The sequence below is a fragment of the Schistocerca gregaria genome, chromosome 4, assembly GCF_023897955.1.
Source record: "Schistocerca gregaria isolate iqSchGreg1 chromosome 4, iqSchGreg1.2, whole genome shotgun sequence".
NCBI classification, from domain to species: domain Eukaryota; kingdom Metazoa; phylum Arthropoda; class Insecta; order Orthoptera; family Acrididae; genus Schistocerca; species Schistocerca gregaria.
Genome location: NC_064923.1, coordinates 223,547,340 through 223,574,580, shown reverse-complemented (window position 1 = coordinate 223,574,580; position 27,241 = coordinate 223,547,340). Strand labels below are relative to the sequence as shown.

Sequence of the window (27,241 nt, the reverse complement as noted above, 5' to 3'; positions counted from 1 at the left end):
CATGAAAAATGCTCTTTTTGAAGATTTTGCTCCTATTATTATTAATCTTGCCTTCACTTCTGAAAAGTAGCTGTTTTCATTGTTGTACGAGGTGACTACATACTGAAGATCCTCTGCTCACTTTTTTTTTTTTTTTTTTTTTTTGCGCTTGTCCTTCCCAAACCTATTCGTTGCACCGCTTCCGTGTTGTTGCTATAATAAGACTCGATTTTCGTCGAGTGCACTGAGTTTTGAATGATTTCTAAAATTAGTAAACACTTATTTCACATCGGGAGCGGCAGACGAATGTTGAACACACAATTAAATGCAGTGAAATCCTGCATCTACGAAAACTGCTGTGTAACGACAGCTAAGGTGACACCTCTCCAGAACAATTTGACGTACGTCGCTTGGGAGAGATCCCTGTGAAACTAGACGTGTGCAGTTTGCGTAAGTAACAGCTTTCTATGCATTCCTCTCGATCGTCATCTAGGTGAGACAGACGCGGTAGCCCGAGGCCATAATGTGGAGCCGTTTGCGTCTGCAGTGTTTTCCGATGTACCGTACTAATGACAGTTAATTTCGCCCTTACCTAACGGTTTCCTCCAAAGCTCCCGGTGTAATTGTGTGGCTAGGCCAGCAGCGTTCAGACACAAAAGGTGCGGTTCTAGTTCAAGAACATAGTGATACTAGCGACATGAACACGCAATTGGTGAGTACTTACTGACCATTGTTAAGTTAATGTGCGACATTTTCAACCATGGTCGTTTCAAAATTGCAATATTTTGTAACAATTTCGCTAATATTTATGTACATTTTGTCTATAGTAAGTCTATATTTTTCCACATAACATTGTTGCGTAGCACGAGCCAGAGATTTTCATTCTCTTTTACTTTATAGGAGATTTCTTGCACTCACGGGTACTGTCTAACGGAAATAAATCCTTGTAAATTACAATTTATGTACCTCTATAGTCGTTTGTACACAAATTGTTGTTTGTGTACTGCAGTGTTATCATTAGATTCCTAGAGGTGTATTGGCTTTAATACCAAAGACATTTTACTGTCCTGACAATTTTCGTATTGCATTCCGTGTTCGTATTGCATTCCGTGTAGAAACAATTTTCGTTTATTTTTACCTTCTTGTATCAGTACTATTTCATTGGAGATTTTAGTTCCTTCGTGATGACTCTGAAGAGTTTTATTTCTTGATTAAAATATTCAGATGTTTCTGCAGAGTCCTGCTGGAATAAACTTGAACCGATATGTATTGAGGACTGCCACCGGCCAGACAAGTGGAATCTAAAACTAGTAACCTCACAGCAATGTACATCATTCATTATTATGTCATCCATTTCACCCATTAAGAGGGGGGGGGGGGGAGGTTGGTAAGGTCAAGTTATCTGAAAGAGTTATTGTCCATACACTGTATCAATCTGTTTCATATTTCTGCAGCCAAGCTAAAGTGTAGACGTTATTCTCTTCCGAGCTTCAATCTGCCACTTAGAATGCCACTGGTAATTCCAGCTTACATCTTTCTTGAGGTACAAAGTCTTATACCAACCAAATTTCATATCTGCAGGTGTTGAAAGTACTATGTGCTCCAGTAATTTAGAAACACGCACACACACACACACACACACACACACACACACACACACACACTCAAACTCATACACATGAATTTGTATACACATACATATGAAGTCTGTTCAGAATATTTCTACGCTTACCTTTTACTTATTGTGTATGGTCACTTTCGAAATACTACACTCCACAATTGATACACCGCTCTCAACGCCATTTTCACTTCCGAAAGCAGTATTGTTACGCCTCTTACTGGATTGTGTGAAACGCCGTCTGTGATTTTTCTTTTTGTCTCGCCTATCGTTGCAAAACTTGGCACTATCAACTAGGTTTTCAACTTTAGAAATGAAAAGATAGTCTGCTGAGGCCAGACCTGGAAAGTACAGAGGATCAGGCAGCACAGTGATTTCGTTTTTCTTGCTCTTCACAGACTTTGAGGTGAAGGTGTTTCTGGTTTCAACTCATGAGCCGCGGGATAAAATTAGCGGCAACACGATGTATTCCAAGATGCTGTCTCAGAATTTCGTGACATGATGCTACTGGAATGTTACATGCTTCTGAAGTCTTTCAGACAGTCAGTACGCGATTGCCACGCAGAATTTCGTTGACGATTCTATCATGTGAGTCGTCGGTAGAAGTCTAAGGGTGTTATGAACGACGGTCATCTGTAACTTCCGTCCGGCCACTTTTAACCGTGTGAACCATTCATAAGACAGCTTCATCATTCATCACCGTAGGATTTCTGCATCATTTGGGGTGGTTCTGTAAAAGTTTTCTGTAAAAATTTAATGCAGACGCGTTGCTTCTCTAACACTGCCACTTCGAAATTCGCACACTGTGCGACACAAGTTTCTACTCAATGCAGCGCTCAACAATTACTAACTGACATCCAACAATGAACTTCCGGTAGTTACACATTAAACACAGGCGTGTGCACGGATACCCACCGCATTTCGTTCGATCACTCCACTGGCGCGAAAAATTACGAATCTTCCGGAATTTTCTGAACACACCTCGGTGTTTTGCCCTTAAAGAGGGCAGTTGGACTAAACTACATGACCAATTCCTTTTGCTGCGTACCTTACTGCCCAAACTTCTCTCATTCGCTCGCTGTGTTTCTGTCCATGCTTCTTGTCGGATTCGTGTCTTCGGCTTCATTTTGATTGCCTTTTTGAGTTGCCCATGTTTCTTTCATCTTCCGGCTGTGATCTTGCTTGCGTTCTTCGGTCCATTTTACGCCTGTTTGATTCTCACAGTGTATCTCGTGTAGTTTGCTTTTGTTAATGATGTTTCTGAATTTTATTCTGTCGTTTATTGTGTCTGCTGTTACGTTGAGTTGGTTCTGATCGCTTTTTTACCTCTGCCACCCATTTGTTGTTTCTACTGGTTACCCAGTGTGAAGGAACTGTTTGGTCAGTCTGTGTGATGACATTCTGTGGTGTCAATAGAATTGTAGTCTGCGTTTTCTAATCTTTTCTGTGATTGTCTCCATATGTTTTTATAGTTCCTCTGTAGGTTTTATGATCCATATTCATTGTTGTTAGTTGCGTCAAATATTTTCCAAAGTATTTTCCGTTCTACTTTTTCTAGTTCTGTGATACTTGTATGCCCTAGGATTAGTATGGTCTCTGCTGCATATAGTGCCTCGGGGAGCACCACCGTGTCGTAGTGGAATAATTTGGCTTTTTGTAAGATAGACTTCTCGTTATAATGTTTCTACACTACTTTGAATGCCTTGTCGAGTTTAGTTTTTCTTTCTCCGTTTGATTCTCTGTTATGGCCGCTCATTTGTAGTGTTTCACCGAGGTATTTGTTTTGTAAATCGTGCCGTACTTTGTGCACAGAAATGAGTTTCTCTGTGCTCATAAACTGTGTCTTTTCGTAAGAGATCTGTAGTCCAGTTTTGGAAGCGATTTAGTGTAGTTATAGTGTCTTTTGTTTCGTTTATACCTTTCGTTACAATTGCCAAATCGTCTGCAAAAGCCAGGCATTTAATCTGTAGGTTTCCTAAAGTTATCCCCTGTTGTGACATTTCCCATTCTTTTATTACCTTATCTAACACTAGGTTGAAAAAGAGAGGTGAGAGGGCATCGCCTTGTCGGACACTTGTGCGAATTTCAAATGGCGCTGATAGTTCCCCTCAGAACCTTACTTCTGAGGTTATGTTGGTGAAGGTTTGCTCTATGATAGTCCGTGTTTTATTGTCTACTTTGCATTCAGCTAGAATCTTGAAGACAGTTTTCCGGTCGATAGAGTCGTACGCCTTTTTGAAGTCGACAAAGGTGATGATCAGGTTCTGTCTGTGTGGTAAAATCATTTTCAAGTTCCAAATTCGTTCTGCACAAGACCGCTCTTTACGGGAGCCTGCTTGGTATTCCCCAATCAAGTGGTCGGTATGGCATTCTAGTATGTTTAGTAAAGCTTTAGAGAGGATCTTGTATGTGACCGGTAGTAGGGGAAGTCCTCTGTAGTTGTTCGGGTCAGTCTTTTCACCTTTTTCGTGTAGTGGGTGTATCAGGGCAATTTTCTAGTCAATCAGGAACTTTCGTGGTCTCCAAGATATCTTCCAAGACCTTGTGGATATCTTTGGTGAGTTCCGGGTCTTTTAACTTCCAGATTTCCTCGATGACACCGTCTTCTCTAGGTTCTCTACGACTCTTGAGTGATTTGATAATTTCTTTAACTTCTTCTAGAGTTGGAGGTTCACTCTCTGGATTGTATGTGCTCGTTCCTGTCACCATTTCTTCCATAGGGGGGTCCGTGTTGAGGAGTTTTTCAAAACATGGTTCAAATGGCTCTGAGTACTATGGGACTTAACTTCTGAGGTCATCAGTCCCCTAGAACTTAGAAATACTTAAACCTAACAAACCTAAGGACATCACACACATCCATGCCCGAGGCAGGATTCGAACCTGCGACACTTGCGGTCGCGCTGTCTCAGACTGTAGCGCCTAGAAACACTCGGCCATCCAGGCCGGCCGGAGTTTTTCAAATTACTTGGGAAGAATGTCACAGTTGTTTTTGGTATTGGTTTATAGGGTTCCATCCGGTCTTCTGAAGCACAATTTGGGTGGTTGATATACAGTCACGTTTTCTCTGAAAGTTCTGTAGAATTTTCTTATATTGTTCTTCGTGAAGTCCGATTCGATCTCCGTCAGTCGCCGTTTATCATACTGTCGTTTTTCACTGCAAATGATTTTGCTTGATTGTTTCTGTGTTTTCAGGAAGTACATCCAATTCTCTGGGGATTTATGACTATTAAATTTTTTCAGTGCACTGATTCGCTGGTCAATAGGTTGGTTACATGTTTTGTTCCACCAACGGTGTTTCCTTGTGCGTGGTGCTTGCGCTAGTTTCATGGCTTCTGGGATTCTTCCTGAAAGTTGAGTCCAGTCTGTCGTTTTCACCATTTTCATTATGTCTGATATTTGTGTCTAGTTTAAAGTAAGTTATTCTGGATCTGGTCTAACAATTTAGTCCTGGGGCTTTTTCTTGGGCAAAAGACGAATCCTGATCTGTAGTAGGTGGTGGTCCGAGCCGAAATAGCCTTCACTTGTGTCTACGTTCAAAATTTCTTTTTCTTAGTCTTTCTAGACTATTACGTGGTCGATTTGTGGTACTAGCTTTTTGCTGGGGAATTTCCATGTGGTAAATTTTCGTGTGGGTTTCTTGAATTTTGTTGACATAATGGCGAGGTCGTGGCTTTTGCAAAACACTATCAGGTGTTTTCCATTTTTGTTTGTGTCGTTGTGTGGAGCATGTTTCCTGTGGTATGTCTGTATATCTTTTCTTTTCCGAGTTAAGCGTTGAAGTCTCCCAGTATTATTTTTACTATATGTGCAGGAATTTTCCTGACAGTTTCTTCCATTGTCGTCCAGAAGTCATCAATTTTGTCCGGGTTTTACCTGTTGTAGTCATTAGTCGGTGCATGTGCGTTGATTATTGTGTAGGATTTGTTTCCTGATTTCATTGTGATTGTGCAGATTCTTTCGTTTGGTGACGAAAAGTCGATTATGCTGTCCGTGATGGATCTCTGTACTGCAAATCCTGTCCCAAAAATGCCGTAGGGTTTTCAGTTGTCTCGATGGTTTTTCTTTGTATATTCTAAAGATCTCCGTGTTGAGATTGTCTTCGTCTCTGAATCGTGATTCTTGCAGTGCACATATTTTGAACTGAAATTTTTCGAGAGTATCTGTCAGATGTTTAATCTTTCCTGTCTTCATCAGTGTGTTCACGTTGAGTGTGCCGATGTATTCCTTGAGTTTGGTCTTTAGGGAGTTCGAGAAGCTCCAATTCTTCTCGTGGTGTTCGTCAGCCCCCGGAATTCGATGCTCACGACGATCTCTGTCTACTGACTGTTGCCCGGGGTAATGAGATTTTTCTCGATGCACCATCATGATGTTTAGTAGTTGGATATATGGCATGCTGTCGAATACAACCTGACTTTCCAGATCAGGAGGTTGGTTGAGGCCGCCACTGATATGTGGAGCAGACGTCTTTTGTAGCCGCCCACTGTGTGAACAGACGCTATTAGTAATTTTGGTCCGCCCCGAGTATTTCATTCCCCTATCCGCCACCTAGGGAGGCGCTCGGTTTGCAGGTGTATACACGGTGGTCCATTGATAGTAACCAGGCCAAATATCTCACGAAATAAGCATCAAACGAATAAACTACAAAGAACGAAACTAGCTTGAAGGGGGAAACCAGATGGCGCTATGGTTTTCCCGCTAGATGGCGCTGCCATTAGTCAAACGGATATTAACTGCGTTTTTTTAAAAATAGGAACCCCCATATTTTATTACATATTCGTGTAGTACGTAAAGAACTATGAATGTTTTAATTGGACCACTTTTTTCGCTTTGTGATAGATGGCGCTGTAATAGTCACAAACGTATAAGTACGAGGTATCACGTAACATTCCACCAGTGCGGACGGTATTTGCTTCGTTTACATTACCTGTGTTAAAATGGACCGTTTACCAATTGCGGAAGAGGTCGATATCGTGTTGATGTATGGTTATTGTGATCAAAATGCCCAACTGGCGTCTGCTATATATGCTGCTCGGTATGCTGGACGACATCATCCAGGTGTCCGGACCGTTCGACGGATAGTTACGTTATTTAAGGAAACAGGAAGTGTTCAGCCACATATGAAACTTCAACCTCGACTTGCAACAAATGATGATGCTGTCTAGTAGGTGTTTTAGCTACTATCGCGGCAAATCCGCACATCAGTAGCAGACAAATTGCTCGAGAATCAGGAATCTCAAAAACGACGGTGTTGAGAATCCTACATCAACCCGTACCATATTTCTATGCACCAGGAATTGCATGGCGACGACTTTGAAAGTCGTGTAAAGTTCTGCCACTGGGCACAAGGGAAATTACTGGACGATGAAAAATTTTTTGCACGTCTTCTGTTTAGTCTTAGTTGGAGATTTCAATTTACCAGATATAGACTAGGACACTCAGATGTTTAGGACGGGTGGTAGGGACAGAGCATCGAATGACATTATACTGAGTGCACTATCCGAAAATTACCTAGACCAGTTAAACAGAGAACCGACCCGGGGGGATAACATCTTGGACCTACTGATAACAAACAGACCCGAACTTTTCGACTCTGTAAGTGCAGAACAGGGAATCAGTGATCATAAGGCCGTTGCAGCATCCCTGAATATGGAAGTTAATAGGAATATAAAAAAAGGGAGGTAGGTTTATCTCTTTAGCAAGAGTAATAGAAGGCAGATTTCAGACTACCTAACAGATCAAAACGAAAATTTCTGCTCCGACACTGACAATGTTGAGTGTTTATGGAGAAAGTTCAAGGCAATCGTAAAATGCGTTTTAGACAGGTACGTGCCGAGTAAAACTGTGAGGGACGGGAAAAACTCACCGTGAATCAACAACAAAGTTAGGAAACTACTGCGAAAGCAAAGAGAGCTTCACTCTAAGTTTAAACGCTGCCAAAACCTCCCAGACAAACAGAAGCTAAACGATGTCAAAGTTAGCGTAAAGAGGGCTATGCGTGAAGCGTTCAGTGAATTAGAAAGTAATATTCTACGAACCGACTTGACAGAAAATCCTAGGAAGTTCAGGTCTTACGTGAAATCAGTAAGTGGCTCGAAACAGCATATCCAGACACTGCGGAATGATGATGGCATTAAAACAGAGGATGACACGCCTAAAGCTGAAATGCTAAACACCTTTTTCCAATGCTGTTTCACAGAGGAAGACCGCATGGCAGTTCCTTCTCTAAATCCTCGTACAAACGAAAAAATGGCTGACATCGAAATAAGTGTCCAAGAATAGAAAAGCGACTGGAATCACTCAACAGAGGAAGGTCCACTAGACCTGACGGGATACCTATTCGAAACTACACAGAGTACGCGAAAGAACTTGCCCCCCTTCTAACAGCCGTGTACCGCAAGTCTCGAGAGGAATGGAATGTTCCAAATGATTGGAAAGGAGCGCAGGTTGTCCCAGTCTTCAAGAAGAGTCGTCCAGCAGTTGCGCAAAACTATAGACCTATATCTCTGACGTCGATCTGTTGTAGAATTTTAGAACATGTTTTTTGCTGGCGTATCATGTCGTTTTTGGAAACCCAGAATCTACTCTGTAGGAATCAACATGGATTCCGGAAACAGCGATCGTGTGAGACCCAACTCGCTTTATTTGTTAATGAAACCCAGAAAATATTAGATACAGGCTCCCAGGTAGATACTATTCTCCTTGACTTCCGGAAGCCGTTCGATACAGTTCCGCACTGTCGCCTGATAAACAAAGTAAGAGCCTACGGAATATCATACCAGCTGTGTGGCTGGATTGAAGAGTTTTTAGCAAACAGTACACAGCATGTTGTTATCTATGGAGAGACGTCTACAGACGTTAAAGTAACCTCTGGCGTGGCACAGGGGAGTGTTGTCGGAAGCTCCATGCGGCTTTTCGTGGATGATGCTGTAGTATACAGAAAAGTTTCAGCATTAGAAAATTGTAGCGAAATGCAGGAAGATGTGCAGCGGATAGGCACTTGGTGCAGGGAGTGGCAACTGACCCTTAACATAGAGAAATGTAATGTGTTGCGAATACATAGAAAGAAGCATCCTTTATTGTATGGTTATATGATAGCGGAACAAACACTAGTAGGAGTTACTTCTGTAAAATATCTGGGAATATGCATGCGGAACGATTTGAAGTGGAATGATCTTATAAAATTAATTATTGGTAATGCGGGTGCCAGGTTGAGATTCATTGGGAGAGTCCTTAGGAAATGTAGTCCATCAACAAAGGAGGTGGCTTACAAAACACTCGTTCGACCTATACTTGAACATTGCTCATCAGTGTGGTATCCGTACCAAACCGGTTTGCGGAGGAGATACAGAAGATCTAAGGAAGAGCGGCGCGCTTCGTCACTCAACCGTGATAGCGTTACGGAGATATTTAGCAAACTCAAGTGGCAGACTGCATCGCGGTGTGGCTTGCTCGCCAAGTTTCGAGAGGGTGCGTTTCTGGATGAAGTATCGAATATATTGCTTCCCCCTACTTATACCTCCCGAGGAGATCACGAATGTAAAATGAGAGAGATTCGAGCGCGCACGGAGGCTTTCAGACAGTCGTTCTCCCTGCGAACCATACGCGACTGGAACAGAAAAGGGAGATAATGTCACACCGTTGCGTGGCTTGCGGAGTATAAATGTAGATGTAGATGTAGCGACAAAGCGTCATTCACCAACAGCGGTAACGTAGACCGGCATAGTAGGCACTATTGGTCAACGGAAAGTCACTAAGGCTGCGACAAGTGGAACATCAGCGACCTTGGCGGGTTAATGTATGGTGCGGCACTATGGGAGGAAGGATAATTGGCTCCCATTTTATCGATGGCATTATAAAAATGGTGGAATACATGCTGATTTCCTACGTAATGTTCTACCGATGTTACTAAAAGATGTTTCACTGCATGACTGAATGGCGATGTACTTCCAACATGATGGATATCCAGCACATAGCTCGCGTGCAGTTGAAGCCGTATTGAAAAACATATTTCATGACAGGTCGATTGGTCGCCGAAGTACCATACCATGGCCCATATGTTCAACGGATCTGACTTCCCCGGATTTCTTTGTGTGGGGAAAGTTGAGGGATATTTGCTATCGTGATCCACCGACAACGCTTAACAACATGCGTCAGCACATTGTCAGTGCATGAGCAAACATTACGGAAGGCGAACTACTCGCTGTTGAGAGAAATGTCGTTACACGTATTGCCAAATGCATTGAAGTTGATGGACATCATTTTGAGCATTTATGGCATTAATCTGGCATTTACAGGTAATCTCGCTGTAATAGCATGCGTTCTCAGAAATGATAAGTTCACAAAGGTACATGTATCACATTGGAAGAACCGAAATAAAATGTTCAAACGTACCTAAGTTCTGCATTTTAATTTAAAAAACCTAACTGTTACCAACCGTTCGTCTAAAATTGTGAGCCATATGTTTGTGACTATTACTGCGCCATCACAAAGCGAAAAAAAGTGGTCGAACTAACACATTCACATTTCTTTACGTACTACACGAATATGTAATAAAAAATGGGGGTTCCTATTTAAATAAACGCAGTTGATATCCATTTGACCAATGGAAACACCATCTAGCGGGCCAACGATAGCTCCATCTGGTTTCCCCCCTCAAGTTAGACAAGTTTCGTTCTTTGTAGTTTTTTCGTTTGACGATTATTTCGTGAGATATTTGGCCCGGCCACGATCAATGGACCACCCTGTGCGCCAAAGAAACTGGTAATAGCCATGTGTACTAAAATATATAAACAGGTGAATAAGGCGCTTCAGCAGGCAACTTCTACTGTATGAGTATACGACAAGTGTCTGGTGCATTGTTAGATAGGTTACTGCTCCTACAACGGTAGGTTATCAAAATTTGAGTTTCAACGTGGTGTGATAGTCGGCGCACGAGCGATGAGACGCACCATCTCCCAGGTAGCGATGAAGTGGGGACTTTCCCGTACCATCATTTCACGAGTGTATCGTGAATATCAGGATCTCAGACATCCCTGCAGCTGGAAAAATATCCTGCAAGAAAGGGACCAACAACGACTGAAGTGAATCATTCAACGTGACAGAAGTGCAATCGCTCCGCAAATTGCTGCAGATTTCAATGGTGGGCCATCAACAAGTGTCAGCGTGCGAACCATTCAACGTTGCATTATTGGTACGGGCTTTCGGAGCCGAAGGCCCACTCGTGTACACTTGATAATTGCGCAGCACTGACATTGGACTGTTGATTACTGGAAACATGTTGCCTGCTGAGACGAGTCTCGTTTCAAACTGTATTGAACGGACGGACGTGTACGGGTGTGGAGACAACCTCATGTATCCACGGACCCTGCATGATAGCAGGAGACCTTTCAAACTGGTGGAGGCTCTCTAATGGCGTGGTTCGTGTACAGTTGGACAACATGGGACCCCTGATACGTCTAGATACGACTCTGACAGGCAACACGTGTGTAAGCATCCTGTCCGACGAACTTGGGCAATTCCAGCTGAACAATCCGACACCCTAAACCTCCAGAATTGCTACAGAGTGGCTCCAGGAACACACTTCTGGGTTTTAACACCTCCGGCAGGCACCACACTCCCCAGACATAAACTTTATTCATCATATCTCGAATGCCTCGCAACATGTTGTTCAGAAGAGGTCTGCACCCCCTCGTAGTCTCACAGATTTATGGACAGCCCTGCAGGATTCATGGTGTCAGTTCCCTCCGGCACTGCTTCAGATGCTAGGGTCGTCGCGAGCACGCAGAACTGCCACATTGCAAGGCATCCCAGATATGCTAAATATCGACCTTGGGAGAGCCAGTCCTGACAAAACTCTACCATCTGGTGAGCAAGATGTATGAGACAGGCGAAATTCCCTCAGACTTCAAGAAGAATATAATAATTTCAATCCCAAAGAAAGCAGGTGTTGACATATGTGAAAATTATCGAACTATCGGATTAATAAGTCACGGCTGAAAAATACTAACGCGAATTCTTTACAGACGAATGGAAAAACTGGCAGAAGCCGATCTCGGGGAAGATCAGTTTGGATTCCGTAGAAATATGGAAACACGTGCGGCAATACTGACCCTACGACTTATCTTACAAGCTAGACTCATAAAAGGCAAACCTACGTTTCTAACATTTGTAGATTTGGAGAAAGCTTTTGACAATGTTGACTGGAATGCTCTCTTTCAAATTCCGAAGGTGGCAGGGGTAAAATACAGGAAGCGAATGGCTATTTACAATTTGTGCAGAAACCAGATGGCCGTTATGAAAGTCAAGGGTCATGAAAGGGAAGCAGTGGTTGGAAAGGTAGTGAGACAGGGTTGTAGCCTCTCCCCGATGTTATTCAATCTGTATATTGAGCAAGCATTGAAGGAAACAAAAGTAAAGTTCAGAGTAGCTATTAAAACCCATGGAGAAGAAATAAAAACTTTGAGGTTCGCCGATGAGATAGTAATTCTGTCAGAAACAGCAAAGGACTTGGAAGAGCTGTTGAAAGGAATGGACAGTGTCTTGAAAGGAGGATATAAGATGAACATCAACAAATGCAAAACGAGGATAATGGAATGTAGTCGAATTAAGTCCGGTTAGGAAATAGGACGCTTAAAGTAATAAAGGAGTTTTGCTATTTGGGGGCAAAATAGCTGATGATGGTCGACGTAGAGTGGATATGAAATGTAGACTGGCAATGGCAAGGAAAGCGTTTCTGAAGAAGAGAAATTTGTTAACATCGAGTATAGATTTAAGTGTCAGGAAGACGTTTCTGAAAGTATTCGTATGGAGTGTAGCCATGTATGGAAGTGAAACATAGACGGTAAACAGTTTCGACAAGAAGAGAATAGAAGCTTTCGAAATGTGGTGCTACAGAAGAATGCTGAAGATTAGATGGGTAGATCACATAACTAATAGGGTTGGGAGAAGAGGAGTTTGTGGCACAACTTGACTAGAAGAAGGGATCGGTTGGTAGGACACGTTCTGAGACATCAAGGGATCACCAATTTAATATTGGAGGGCAGCGTGGAGGGTAAAAATCGCAAAGGGAGACCAAGAAATGAATACACTAGCAGATTCAGAAGGATTTAGGCTGCAGTACGTACTGGGAGATGAAGAAGCTTGCACAGGATAGAGTAGCATGGAGAACTGTATCAAACTATTTTCAGGACTGAAGACCACAACAATATATATATATATATATATATATATATATATATATATATATATATATATATATATATAACCCCCCACATGAACCACGGACCTTGCCGTTGGTGGGGAGGCTTGCGTGCCTCAGCGATACAGATGGCCGTACCGTAGGTGCAACCACAACGGAGGGTATCTGTTGAGAGGCCAGACGAACATGTGGTTCCTGAAGAGGGGGAGCAGCCTTTTCAGTAGTTGCAGGGGCAACAGTCTGGATGATTGACTGATCTGGCCTTGCAACATTAACCAAAACGGCCTTGCTGTGCTGGTATAGCGAACGGCTGACAGCAAGGGGAAACTACAGCCGTAATTCTTCCCGAGGACATGCAGCTTTACTGTATGATTAAATGATGATGGCGTCCTCTTCGGTAAAATATTCCGGAGCTAAAATAGTCCCCCATTCGGATCTCCGGGCGGGGACTACTCAAGAGGATGTCATTATAAGGAGAAAAAAAATTGGCGATCTACGGATCGGAGTGTGGAATGTCATATCCCTTAATCGGGCAGGTAGGTTAGAAAATTTAAAAAGGGAAATGGATAGGTTAAAGTTAGATATAGTGGGAATTAGTGAAGTTCGGTGGCAGGAGGAACAAGACCTCTGGTCAGGTGACTAAAGGGTTATAAACACAAAATCAAATAGGGGTAATGCAGGAGTAGGATTAGTAGTGAATAGGAAAATAGGAATGCGGGTAAGCTACTACAAACAGCATAGTGAACGCATTATTGTGGCCAAGATAGATACGAAGCCCACACCTACTACAGTAGTACAAGTTTATATGCCAACTAGCTCTGCAGATGACGAAGAAATTGAAGAAATATACGATGAAATAAAAGAAATTATTCAGATAGTGAAGGGAGACGAAAATTTAATAGTCATGGGTGACTGGAATTCGAGTGTAGGAAAAGGGAGAGAAGGAAACATAGCAGGTGAATATGGATTGGGGCTAAGAAATGAAAGAGGAAGCCGCCTAGTAGAATTTTGCACAGAGCACAACTTAATCATAGCTAACACTTGGTTTAAGAATCATGAAAGAAGGTTGTATACATGGAAGAACCCTGGAGATTCTAAAAGGTATCAGATAGATTATATAATGGTAAGACAGAGATTTAGGAACCAGGTTTTAAGTAGTAAGACATTTCCAGGGGCAGATGTGGACTCTGACCACAATCTATTGGTTATGACCTGTAGATTAAAACTGAAGAAACTGCAAAAATGTGGGAAATTAAGGAGATGGGACCTGGATAAACTGAAAGAACCAGAGGTTGTACAGAGTTTCAGGTTGAGCATAAGGGAACAATTGACAGGAATGGGGGAAAGAAATACAGTAGAAGAAGAATGGGTAGCTCTGAGGGATGAAGTAGTGAAGGCAGCAGAGGATAAAGTAGGTAAAAAGACGAGGGCTGCTAGAAATCCTTGGGTAACAGAAGAAATATTGAATTAAATTGATGAAAGGAGAAAATATAAAAAATGCAGTAAATGAAGCAGGCAAAAAGGAATACAAACGTCTCAAAAATGAGATCGACAGGAAGTGCAAAATGGCTAAACAGGGATGGATAGAGGACAAATGTAAGGATGTAGAAGCTTATCTCACTAGGGGTAAGATAGATACTGCGTACAGGAAAATTAAAGAGACCTTTGGAGAGAAGAGAACCGCGTGTATGAATATCAAGAGCTCAGATGGCAACCCAGTTCTAAGCAAAGAAGGGAAGGCAGAAAGGTGGAAGGAGTATATAGAAGGTATATACAAGGGCGATGTACTTGAGGACAATATTATGGAAATGGAAGAGGATGTAGATGAAGACAAAATGGGAGATACGATACTGCGTGAAGAGTTTGACAGAGCACTGAAAGACCTGAGTCGAAACAAGGCCCCGGGAGTAGACAACATTGCATTAGAACTACTCACGGCCTTGGGAGATGCAGTCATGACAAAACTCTACCAGCTGGTGAGCAAGATGTATGAGACAGGCGAAATACCCTCAGACTTTAAGAAGAATATAATAATTCCAATCCCAAAGAAAGCAGGTGCTGACAGACATGAAAATTAGCGAACTATCAGTTTAGTAAGTCACAGCTGCAAAATACTAACGCCAATTCTTTACAGACGAATGGAGAAACTGGTAGATGCGGACCTCGGGGAGGGTCCATCTGAGCTCTTGATGTTCATACAAGTGGTTCTCTTTTCTCCAAAGGTCTCTTTAATTATCTTGTAGGCAGTATCTATCTTACCCCTAGTGAGATAAGCCTCTACATCCTTACATTTGTCCTCTAGCCATCCCAGCTTAGCCATTTTGCACTTCCTATTTTTGATATATATATATATATATATATATATATATATATATATATATATATATATGGCCTTATTGGTCTTATCAGATGTCAACGTAACATCATACACGTAGACATTACAGGTTGCGGCGTAAATAATTATTGTTGCAAATCTCTGTGCCAGAGAGTATTAGTTTTGATCGTACTATAAGGTATTCCGTAAACACTATAGTGGTTTCAGTCGAATCTCAACTGACTTATTACCAACATACACTGAAAATCCGGTGTGTCTAAATAGCGACGCAGTAACTAACTAGCGAAAAACGTAGATGAGTACAAAATCATGCCTAATAAGCTGGGTGTTAGTTGCTGGAGATTTAATACTCATGAATTTTACTGAATCCGATGAGACGATTGTCTTGAGTTCAAAATACATTATTTGTACAACCTAAAACAAGCATTTTCTAGCAATCTTCCGATGGTGACGAAATAGTACGCTCGTAGAAAGAGACAACACAAAGGAAGAAGAGAAACGTCAGAAGGTAGCAACTAAAGACGATAATGAAAGGAGCTGCATTTCAGAGATGAAGGCAAAGCTAACCAATTGTCAGCAAAATCTTCAAGCAAGCATTGTTCAGTGTAAACATACATTACGCATCTAGAATAAGAAGGCACTCTTGACAGCAATTCGCAGCATCCATTAAAACAAAGAACCTTTCCTTTGGCAGTGAAAACCGAAAAAGCAAGGTAGACAGAAATTCGAAGGAGAGCATACAGACAGATGTTTGTAAAACACATAACGAATGCAGTATAACTTTCTGTTGTCATTTCATGTGGGTAACACATAATAAATAAACTCACATAGAGTTTCCTGCCGTAAAACGAGAAATATTTGGAAGCGAAAATAAGATCGTAGGACAAAAAAAATAGACTCCCATAAAGAATCCATTATCAGCCTCATTCAATACCGCGTAATTCAGCCTCGGTACTAGATAACCGACTGGATTCGGCTAGGAAGTAAATCTACAAGCATGTGCAGGTTCGTCGCACCCAGACTAAGCAACATGCTGATTGGTTAATCGCGCCGTTCCTCCAAATACCTGGGAGGTTTATGTCGGCGTTTTACCTACTGATTTTCTAATGGTTTAAAGTCTGGTGATTTTCCATGCTAACTGGAAGTAATAGGATGGAGGAGTGTTCAGAATACCAGTCACTCATCCTGCCAACCAGACGAACTCTGCTGTTGTCGTCTTGAAAATAGGGTTATCAATAGCATACTAACTACGTAATAAAATTATAAACAGCCGACCAGTTGCAATGGATAAAGAACTCTTTATCTAGGTTTCAACAAATTTAAATTTGTCTTCTTCAGAAGGTGGCCTAAGGACAATGAACATCATAGCTTACATTAGAAAACTATGAAACTTAAGTCAAGAATAGATTCTAACATAAATTAGAGAGCTCTTGCATTACAGAAATATGAGAACGACGACTGGTACTTACAATTTTACATTAGTAAGGACTAATGTACCATCGCCGTCTTTACAAATGTCGGCTTAGATCCATTTGTCAAAATTAAAATGTAGCCCTTGAAATAGGGTTTGTCACGTAAATATAAATTAGTACATGGATCTTGGAGACCTCACAGCTGACTGAGTGTAATCGGCCAGCGTAGTTACTCTGCGAACAGGGCAGGTGGCGCTCATGGCGCGAACCATGTGCCAATTGGCGTACAAAAGCAACGTGTAAATTATCAGTATTAATTACGTCCTTAGATAAAGTAACAACAAAAAGAAGGAACGCGTTTAACACTCCCGTTATAACAGTATGGGTGCCTTGGTACAATTAATGTAGTTGTACATCAAAAAGGCAGGTGGCGCTTACGCACAGTGGCATATACAGCCAAATAAAAATTACATTACTATATTAGTGAAGCCCACAAACGGTATATATGTTAGAACTTTAAAATTGACAATAATGGCTCTTAAGACAGAATTACGGACCCTGGTCCACAATCCAGTTAATACACATTCGCAGGGAAGCAACGTTTTAGATCCAGACAAAATCACACAAGGGCCGATGTAGTGGTAGCCATACATCGCGAGAAAACCACGTTACATAAAGCGTAGTGAGCTTAAAGCATTCAAAGTGCATCATAGCTTCCTGAGAAAATAGACCTCTAAGGTTACCTGCATTAATGTTATACCATAAACAGTACAGGTTTAAAGCCTTCGAAAAAATGTCTACAAGCAAGGTTCAACTGGTCGTTAAGTATATTACCGTCTTTGAGCTCTAGATGTTTAAAAATTTGTAAATCTTCCCGCAGATCTAATATACGGCCTTTGACTTCTCTGTGTAGGATAACAGTGTCTTCTAACTGTTTAGGCGTATGACCGGCTATCAAGAGGTGTTCAGGAAAAGCAGAGCTGTGTATATTCACTCCTTTTTTAACCTAACAGGTGTTCTTTATATCTTGTTTTCACAGCTCTGCCTATTTGATTAATATACACTCCTGGAAATTGAAATAAGAACACCGTGAATTCATTGTCCCAGGTAGGGGAAACATTATTGACACATTCCTGGGGTCAGATACATCACATGATCACACTGACAGAACCACAGGCACATAGACACAGGCAACAGAGCATGCACAATGTCGGCACTAGTACAGTGTATATCCACCTTTCGCAGCAATGCAGGCTGCTATTCTCCCATGGAGACGATCGTAGAGATGCTGGATGTAGTCCTGTGGAACGGCTTGCCATGCCATTTCCACCTGGCGCCTCAGTTGGACCAGCGTTCGTGCTGGACGTGCAGACCGCGTGAGACGACGCTTCATCCAGTCCCAAACATGCTCAATGGGGGACAGATCCGGAGATCTTGCTGGCCAGGGTAGTTGACTTACACCTTCTAGAGCACGTTGGGTGGCAAGGGGTATATGCGGACGTGCATTGTACTGTTGGAACAGCAAGTTCCCTTGACGGTCTAGGAATGGTAGAACGATGGGTTCGATGACGGTTTGGATGTACCGTGCACTATTCAGTGTCACCTCGACGATCACCAGAGGTGTACGGCCAGTGTAGGAGATCGCTCCCCACACCATGATGCCGGGTGTTGGCCCTGCGTGCCTCGATCGTATGCAGTCCTGATTGTGGCGCTCACCTGCACGGCGCCAAACACGCATACGACCATCATTGGCACCAAGGCAGAAGCGATTCTCATCGCTGAAGACGACACGTCTCCATTCGTCCCTCCATTCACGCCTGCCGCGACACCACTGGTGGCGGGCTGCACGATGTTGGGGCGTGAGCGGAAGACGGCCTAACGGTGTGCAGGACCGTAGCCCAGCTTCATGGAGACGGTTGCGAATGGTCCTCGCCGATACCCCAGTGTCCCTAATTTGCTGGGAAGTGGCGGTGCGGTCCCCTACGGCACTGCGTAGGATCCTACGGTCTTGGCGTGCATCCGTGCGTCGCTGCGGTCCGGTCCCAGGTCGACGGGCACGTGCACCTTCCGCCTACCACTGGCGACAACCTCGATGTTCTGTGGAGACCTCACGCCCCACTTGTTGAGCAATTCGGCGGTACGTCCACCCGGCCTCCCGCATGCCCACTATACGCCCTCGCTCAAAGTCCGTCAACTGCACATACGGTTCACGTCCACGCTGTCGCGGCATGCTACCAGTGTTAAAGACTGCGATGGAGCTCCGTATGCCACGGCAAACTGGCTGACACTGACGGCGGCGGTGCACAAATGCTGCGCAGCTAGCGCCATTCGACGGCCAACACCGCGGTTCCTGGTGTGTCCGCTGTGCTGTGCGTGTGATCATTGCTTGTACAGCCCTCTCGCAGTGTCCAGAGCAAGTATGGTGGGTCTGACACACCGGCGTCAATGTGTTCTTTTTTCCATTTCCAGGAGTGTAATATGTAGGACAGTTGTTACAGGTTAGTTAGTAAACACCTGAATTGGAAAACCAATCGCTGGCAATCTATACTGAATGTACAAGATTTCTTTTTAAACTGGTATCTGTAGAGAAGGAGACGTTACAGTTACATTTTTTCCTTAGAAGACGTTTAATCCTGTTCGATACATTACCCAAGAAACGGATTTGAGATAAATTTTTTAGCTTCTTTGCTATCAGTGGGGAGGTTGTTGCTCGAAGTCGAACAATTTTGGGAAGTTTTCTTACTGAACAAGTGATCAATCATATTCTGATTGTACCCATAATTAGCCGCAATCGCTTTGATGACATTCAATTCCTTTTGTTGATCGGCAGGTGAAGAAGGAGTAGTTACTATACGGTGAATAGCAAAATGAAAAAACTCCAGTTTATGAGCTTTTGGAAAAGTTGAGTCAGCAGGGATGACATTATCTGAATACGTTTCCTTACGGAAGATATTGGAATTGAAGCAACTGTTCTGTACAGAAATTGTTAAATCGAGGAAGTTAAGTTCACTTTTTTCATTCTGAAGTTCTTTTGTGAAGGAAATCTTTTCATGTAAACCATTGAAAGTATGGAAGAGAAGCTCTAACTCACGATCAGTACCATCAAAAGCAATGATAATGTCGTCAACATAACGTGCATAATAGCGGATTTTGTGGCGTAATTCTGAACTTGAATTGAAGAGCGTTATTTCCAGGGCGTTGATAAAAACATCTGCTAAAATACCAGTGAGGGGGCTACCCATTGCTAAACCATCTGGTTGCACGTACAGTTTCCCATTGAACGTGAAATAATTGTATTTTAAAACGACCTTAAGCAAAGCAATCAGTTCCGCAATCTGAATTTCCCTTAGATTTTTATGTTTTAGATGACTCTTTTTTACAAGGGCTATGTTTTCATGGACCGGGACATTTGTATAAAGACTGTCCATGTCAAAGGAAACCAGTCTAGTGTCAGGTGTATATCTTACAGTTTGAATATTGTTAATTAATTCCTTGCTATTTTTAATAGAAAAATTATTTTCAAATGTGAAAGCGTCTTTAATTTTAAAATGGAGGTGCCAAGCAAGTGTGTGATGTTGACTACCTATTCCATTCACTACAGGGCGAATCGGCTGATTTTGTTTGTGCAGTTTGAAATGACTTCTGAGCACGGGTGGTTTCGGGTTCATATTTATAAGACCTTTCTTTTGGAAATTATTGAACAGGCTGACAGAACTAGCTTAAGTGCGCCGGATTTCATTTTGCAGTTCCGCGGTTGGATCTACGGTAACCTCAGTGATGTCAGTTTCCTCAAAAAACTTTACAGTCTTTTCTATACATTCGTTTTCATAAGCCACCACAGCAGTGTTCCCTTTGTCACTCTTAGTGACTAACGCGTCGTGTTCTCTAAGCTTACGATTAATGCATTTTACTCTGCTATATTCGCCCAACGGCCCATTAGGAGGGTAATTTAATTTCTTTTTCTATTATGTTATTACATTCATAGGCACATTTGACTTGCTCGGTTTTCTCTAATTTCAGGGATTCGAAACCGATTTTAAGATCTACAATAAGATTACATATAACTGGATATTTATCGAGTTGAGCAGGCAAATTATATTTAAGGTCTTTACATAACAAGTCATTCTCACCCTGCGTAAAAGTAATATTGGTTTTATTCAGTATTCTTTCGTAAAATTGATGTTTGACACTATTGACTGCTATGTTAACATTTTTACTTGTGGTCCTATTACTAAACTTCAACAACTTTGAACAGACGCCATTTTCTACCAGTTTCTTACAGTCACTGTTTATGAGTTAACCTTTTGTAGATGTTATTGAGATACTTAAGTTTCCATAAATTTCACTATCGACTTCAGTGCTCTTTCGAATTCTGTTGCCAACACTATGTGTAGCTTTCCTGAGACCGCCTTGGCGTTCTGTTCTGATGGGAGCACTAGTCATAATGCTAATGATGTATTTTACAATATGCATAGAAGTTTTGCATATGCTAGCTGGAGGACCACATGCTACCAACAGCATAATGTCTTCTGTTTCATCCACGCACCATTTATTTGTATATTCAAATGAGACACGAATGATAATCACTTCACCAGTCGCCGGCCACGGTGGTCTCGCGGTTCTAGGCGCGCAGTCCGGAACCGTGCGACTGCTACGCTCGCAGGTTCGAATCCTGCCTCGGGCATGGATGTGTTTGATGTCCTTAGGTTAGTTAGGTTTAAGTAGTTCTAAGTTCTAGGGGACTAATGACCACAGCAGTTGAGTCCCATAGTGCTCAGAGCCATTTGAACCATTTGCACCAGTCCCGATCAGTTTGGTGCAGACACGAGAAAACTTTCTTTATCATGGTATTGTGAGGTTATGGAATAGCCCACTGTGTGATGCAGCAATAAGCAGCAGCGTTTGCACTTGAAAACCCGAACACAAGTTCCGTATCAGCATACTTAGCACGTGTTAGTAAGGCATGAATGACTAATACAGTGCAATTGGAAGACGAATCACAATCGAATTCGAAAAATTAAATTAAGTAAGCTCAAGGACAACTTCACAATTTGCAAATCAAACCAAAGATGACATCTGTAAATAAACCCATACGAACTAGGGATACCATGACGCGAAATGATAACTTATCTCTTGTAACCATCTGTATCTCTGTACTCAATAAAAATTCTGCACATAATATAAGGAATGGTTCGTTGGGAACATTCTGTACTTGCTGTGGGGACTAAAATCTTTTGTACATTAAGAAAACCATAAGCTTATGTGCTAATACTAACTGTACCCAACTACAATGTTGTGGCTCAGTCTGCTTAAACGGGTAACAAAGGAAAAGGAAAGAATATATTTCTAAAATATATGAAGGTGGGATGTATGTCCTAATTTCCTTCTCTCCCGATTTTTTTTTCCATCACCTCCTCCTTCTCCCTCTCTCTGTCCATCACTTTCTCCCCCCTTATCCGTTCATCTTCTCCTTCCCGTTCTCTCTCCATGTCCTCCAGCCCCTCTCTCTGTTCATCCCCTCCTTTCCACCCCTCTCTGTTCTTGAGCCTTGTTTATTGTTAACGCCGATCCGACTCTGTATTAGTTTTCTAATCATAAAGCAATAAGCCTTAAATACAACGTAACTGTTTGCTAACGTTTCACTATAGCATTTATTGTATATACATTTATTATTAAAAATTATATGATCCATATGTGTCTAAACGTTTATTACAGAAACATGTAAAAATTTGAAGTAAATCGGAAAGGTATATTTTGAGATTTTTGGTAGCAAAGTTTTTATCTGTTACACACATATATTTATACATTACATGTACTGAGATATTCATATATTAAAGAATTTTTACTCAAATATATGTTACTGTATTATAATTAAACATTATGTCAAAATTTCACAGCTATTAGTCAAGAACTTTCGAAGGTTAACGAATCTGAACAAACCGATATTTACATTTTTATATCGTTTCCCCTTTTATTATATAAATATTCCATGTGTACCAGACGGCGTTCGGTGAATAGGAATACAAAACCACTTGAGTATTCGAATGCACCATTGTGTCAACATTTCAAAGCAGCCAATGAAGAACTTTTGAATATTTGGTATTTTGGAAAAATGAACATCTTCTTTCATTTTTATATAGTAAATGTAGCTATTCCCAACGGCAAATCTCCGCAAATTTTGGACCGAATACTTTGAAATTTTGATACAACATTTCATGGGAATACAAATGTGTTTTATGTATTTATTTCGTTAATATAGTAATGTTTTAGAAATTGAACAGGGAAACATTGTTACAAGAATAGAAAAACTTTATATATAAGAAGTCGGTACCTAAAACACGCCTGTATTAAAATGCAACGTTGTGTGAAAATTAGAAGTAATCGATTGACAACTTCTGGAAATAAACGATTTTGAACAAACTAACTTTTAGGTTTTAATTTGTATAGATTTCGCACCACTTACGGTATTTGGGTTACCTAGCTACATACACCGACGCAAGATTTAGCAATAATTACAATACTTCCCTGGGAATAGGTTTTTCTTTTGTTTGTGCTCACCTTGCCACAGCTGCATGTGTCTATGAACGGGATTCTGCTGGCGCCCTAAACACAATCATTCGAAGATGACAGTGAGTTATCGTTGTCCAACAGGTGGTCTCGGCTGTGCTGCTGACGCTGGCACTGTGTTTCGTGATGCTGAAGGCATACCCAGTAGTTGATCCTCATTATGGTCATTATTGGAGTTGGCGTGATGACCATGGATTGGATGAAGATTGTGGATGGGCACATGACCATGGATGGGGACATGAGTATTGGTATAAGCCACACCATTCGTGGTGGTGGTGGTAACTATGACTACAAATATGGACATCATAACCACTATTGGTACCACCAACTTCTTCGGCACCACCAGCACTACAACTACTGAGAAGAAGTTTACTGGCTCCTTGGTTAATTCTGCAGAATAGACATTCACTCTTAAGACGTTAAAAAGTGCTACTGCTCTATGTTGGACTTTAACATGAAAGTAGCAATGAACTGAGAATTAGGATGAATATTTGAGTGTTTACTATTTTAACAAAAAGTTTAGTATTAACAATGTTTTAATTCAATTAACTGGGAGTGCTTAAATTTTTACGTCGTTTACATGTTGTTTTAGACATGTAGACACATTATTATGTTTTCAATGTATGCCAGCGTCGACACAATGTCTGTGATGTACTGAAAAAAAAATCCTAGCATAATAGTTAAAATAATACGTTTATCTGGAACCATTGTTCATTTAGTTTCTGTTTCAGATCATGGATCTATTTCTGAATCAGTTGATAAATTCTTGACCTGCAGTTTTCATAGGTGTCCATAAATTTGTTGATGGAAAACATATTTCCATGTTTATTCAAAATCTATTGGCTTAAGGCAATTAGTTTTCTTCTGTTCATCCATTCAAGAATTATAGCAAAACATTATATCTGTGTTAAACTATGTAAAAAATTGCCTGTTCAATAAATTGCGTTGGTAAATTTGAATGCAATCTTTGTTAACACTTATACCATGTGTAAAGTATAAAAAGGTAACGATTATTTTCCAATTACTGCTGTGGACAATTTCATCTGTTAACACCATGCTGTAGGAGTGATTGATAGATTATTATAGCATAGATAGGAGAATTTGCATCTAAAAAATTGTTTATTTATTCATTTCTAGTTTTTAATTAATTGTTTAACATATTACTGTTACATATATTTATATTTCATCTTCAATGCAAAGTATACTCGATAGTGAAACATTTGTGTCACTGTAGACAAAAAGGCAGAAAATTCGGGTTATTTAACAACAGCATAAAAAAGAAACTGGGTCAGGGCGTCACGTCAGACAGGGTGAGTCACTGATTCAGGAAATGTGAGATATCCAGCACTCACTGTGTAACTTCCTATGCTCCATGTTTATATATTGCTTACAGTACTTGACTGGTCGGTTGAGGGCACTCCAGAAAGTCTGCTGCTTACAAGACAAGTTATAGACCTGACTGAACGTTCGAAACACGGCCATAGCAACTGGATACTAAGATATATAGGGCGTGGCAGACACAAGTATAAAAATTTTAAGAATGCCTTTGTAGGGGCTGATTATATACCATTCAGGCTTAACCATTTAGCTGGAAATAACTAAAAATGATTAATATTAGGATATTATTTGACATTTATGTACAAATAAACGTAAGAAAACAAAAGACGCAATGAAGTTGCTAAATGTTTTGTTAGTTTCACTGTCCTGTTCCCTAAAACTGTTGAATTTTTTTTACTTCTTAATGACTTCCAACTTTGGTATCACTATTGTCAATGTCTATTTGTTGTTCTGTTACATTTATGTGGCACCCAATTAATCAGTTAAGTAAAGGCTTATGAAAAACAGTATCAGGACACAGAATTAGCTTCCCAGGACCTGTCTCCAAGACACTTATCTACTTTCACAACTATATGCAAAATTTTTACTTGGCTTTGTACATGTCAAAAACTTTTTGGGTTTGGTATCAAATGATTTTGTACACTGTTAACTATTTTATTGTGGGCTCAGTTAAATTACAGAGCAACATTCAAGTAACACAATATTTGATTCCATATGAAACGGTTGTTTATCGCCTCCAAACCAACGTCCCAGTCTGCTACCGATGAAATTACACTGCCTACCTATTTATCTGGCCTTTCCACTCGGCAATTATTCAAAATATGTGTTAACGAAGTTATTTAATTTTTATTGAGTGAAGCAAAAAATTGCGATATTAAAACATGCCTAGTTCAGGAATGTCATAAGTGTTGCACCTCTGTGCTTACAATGTACAGACTCAAGGTAACGAGAGGCCTTATGAAATACAGGTAAGGAGAAGACTTACGATATACAGGTTTTATTAAGATTTCCTCGCCAATTTTCAATTTGCCAGTTCAAAGCAGAGGAAAAATGCTGACACAGTGTATTAGTTTGGCACATAGCAAGCACAGTCATCATTTCAGACATCAGTCACATTACCACTAAGCTAGCGAACCACTACTGTGATCCCTCCTCTGTCATTACCATAATAATAGCTAAGATAGATAATTTTGTCGTAAAAGATGACATTAATTATATTTTCTGCATGGAACAATCTTTCTCTAATCGAAACTTAAAATTTAATAAGCCAACGTCACATATTACATAAAAATCACTCAGATTATTTAATCGAAATGACAAGAAACATGAAGTGAGCGTTGCAGTCATGAACTGTGCGGCTAGTCCCGGGGGAAGTTCGAGTCCTCCCTCGGGCATGGGTGTGTCTGTTTGGCCTTAGGATTATTTAGATTAAGTAGTGTGTAAGCTTAGGGACTAATGACCTTAGCAGTTATGTCCCATAAGATTTCACCCACATTTGAACATTTTTTTGAACATCAAGTGAATTTAGCTGGATAATTCTGTACCATTCCAGGAGTTAACAGACACAGAGTTGTCAAATATATTCTTTGATGTAGCTAATTATACCAGCTACAGGAGTGATACATTGACACATCCACTGTGGTTCTTGAGCAGGCTCAGAAATGCGGAACCTGGCTTCCATCTCAAATATGTAGCCGCTGAGTTGATCCAGATCCGAAATACCAAAAGTACAAGCCACTGACCTTCACTCTCATTTCTGTAACTAGACACAGGAGCTAGGGCGTAGATACCAACAATACTTATTTCGAACAACATAAATCATTAGCTATTCCAGTTATTACTATTTTCTTTCTTAAGGGCACAGCAAACTGAAAAGCTCATTCACATCTTAGGAATATTTCCGGTGTTTACAGTGTCATCAGCATTACGTGGACGTAGTAGATCTTTCGATTGTCGTTTACGTAACAATATTTTTCATATGAATGCTGTCATTGGCACTACTCCCAACATCGAGGAATACATAAGATAGCAACTTAGCAAAGAACACAAAACTAGAACTGTCTTTTTAAATAAGTAAATCTTATTAATCTCCTTATTCTCTTTGGGCAATTGATTGTACAATTTCATTTCTAGATAGATAATAATCCAGAACGAGATTTTTCGCTTTGCAGCGTAGTTTGCAGTGATATGAAACTTCCTGGCAGATTGAAACTGAATGCCGAACTCGAGACCTTTGTTTTTCGCGGGCAAGTGCTCTACCAAATTCGGCCATTACCTCGTCTCCATTGTTTTAATCTGGCAGGAACTTTCATTCATAGTAATGTTTTGAGCATTATGTTTATTCTTTCTTGGTAAATGTAAGTTTAATCTGTATCTAGTTTCACTGTCACAGTAAAAACTGTATAGTCAACAATTAAGGTTATTTTACGATTTGCATAACAGGCTACTAAATGTTCTCATATGATGTGCTTACAATCCTCAGCTTCACGAAATAATCTATACAATGAGACTTAATTCTATATCTGGTTATTAATCTTAATGTCTTTTTCTGCTTTCTGAAAACTGCATTCATATTTTCTACTTTTTCCTCAGAAATTAAATTCATTGCTAAGAGCTCATTGCACAAATGGCATTGGCTGTTACAAACTGATGTTCTTGTAGTTCCAGAATGAGATTTTCACTCTGCACCGGAGTGTGCGCTGATATGAACCTTCCTGGCAGATTAAAACTGTGTGCCCGACCGAGACTCGAACTCGGGTCCCGAGTTCGAGTCTCGGTCGGGCACACAGTTTTAA

General features: G+C 40.9%; 1 long non-coding RNA gene across 1 annotated transcript; it reads left to right on the top strand.

The window, feature by feature from the left end:
• Positions 1 to 502: 502 nt before the first annotated feature.
• On the top strand, positions 503 to 24,067 carry LOC126267561 (uncharacterized). Its single transcript, XR_007549029.1, has 2 exons — positions 503 to 691; positions 23,193 to 24,067. It is a non-coding gene; the product is annotated as an uncharacterized LOC126267561 (long non-coding RNA).
• Positions 24,068 to 27,241: the final 3,174 nt, after the last annotated feature.